Source organism: Pteropus vampyrus, unplaced genomic scaffold, assembly GCF_000151845.1.
Source record: "Pteropus vampyrus isolate Shadow unplaced genomic scaffold, Pvam_2.0 Scaffold1000003858, whole genome shotgun sequence".
Taxonomy (NCBI): Eukaryota; Metazoa; Chordata; class Mammalia; order Chiroptera; family Pteropodidae; genus Pteropus; species Pteropus vampyrus.
Window position 1 is genome coordinate 1 of NW_011918260.1, and position 808 is coordinate 808.

At 33.8% G+C, this 808-nt stretch overlaps 1 pseudogene; it reads left to right on the plus strand.

Moving 5' to 3' along the window:
• Positions 1-445: 445 nt before the first annotated feature.
• On the plus strand, positions 446-564 carry LOC111735588 (annotated as a pseudogene).
• Positions 565-808: the final 244 nt, after the last annotated feature.

The window sequence follows — 808 nt, forward strand, 5'->3', positions numbered from 1 at the left end:
CCAATGAATGCTAGAGTAACCGGGAGGCTCACTTCATAAATTATATAAATGTCAAAGAAAAATTTTTTTTAATAAAAATAAAAAATAATAAAAAAGAAAATACTATGAACAATTATATGCCAACAAATTGGACAATCTGGAAGAAATGGAAACATTTCTAGAAACACAATCTTCCAAGACTGAGTGAAGAAGAAACAGAAAATCTGAACAGACTGATGACTACTAACAAAATCAAATCAGTAACCAAAAACCTCTCAACAAATGAAAGTCCTGGACCAGATGGCCTCACAGGTGAATTTTACCAAAAATTGAAAGTATAACACCTATTCATCTTAAACTATTCCAAAAAATTGAAGAAGAAGGAAGTTGCCCAACTTCATTTTACGAGGCCAGCATTATCCTGCTTCCAAATCGGACAAAAAGACACTATCTAAAAAGAAAATTAGTCTGCGGCCATGCTACCCTGAACAAGCCCAATCTTGTCTGATCTCGGAAGCTAAGCAAGGTTGGGCCTGGTTAGTACTTGGATGGGAGACCACCTAGGAAGACCAGGTGCTGTAGGTGTAAAGAATAAAAAAATATGGATTGTAAGCTGACAAGGTACTTGCAATCTGTGAGGTCAACCAAGGGTTGCCTTGCCTAAAAAATAATAATAATAAAATAAAATAATAAAAAAAGAAAATTATAGGTCAAAATTCCTGATGAAATATAGATGCAAAAATCCTCAATAAAATATTAGCAAACTGAATTCAGCAGCACTTTACAAAGATAATACACTGTAATCAAGTGGGATTTATTCCTAGGATAT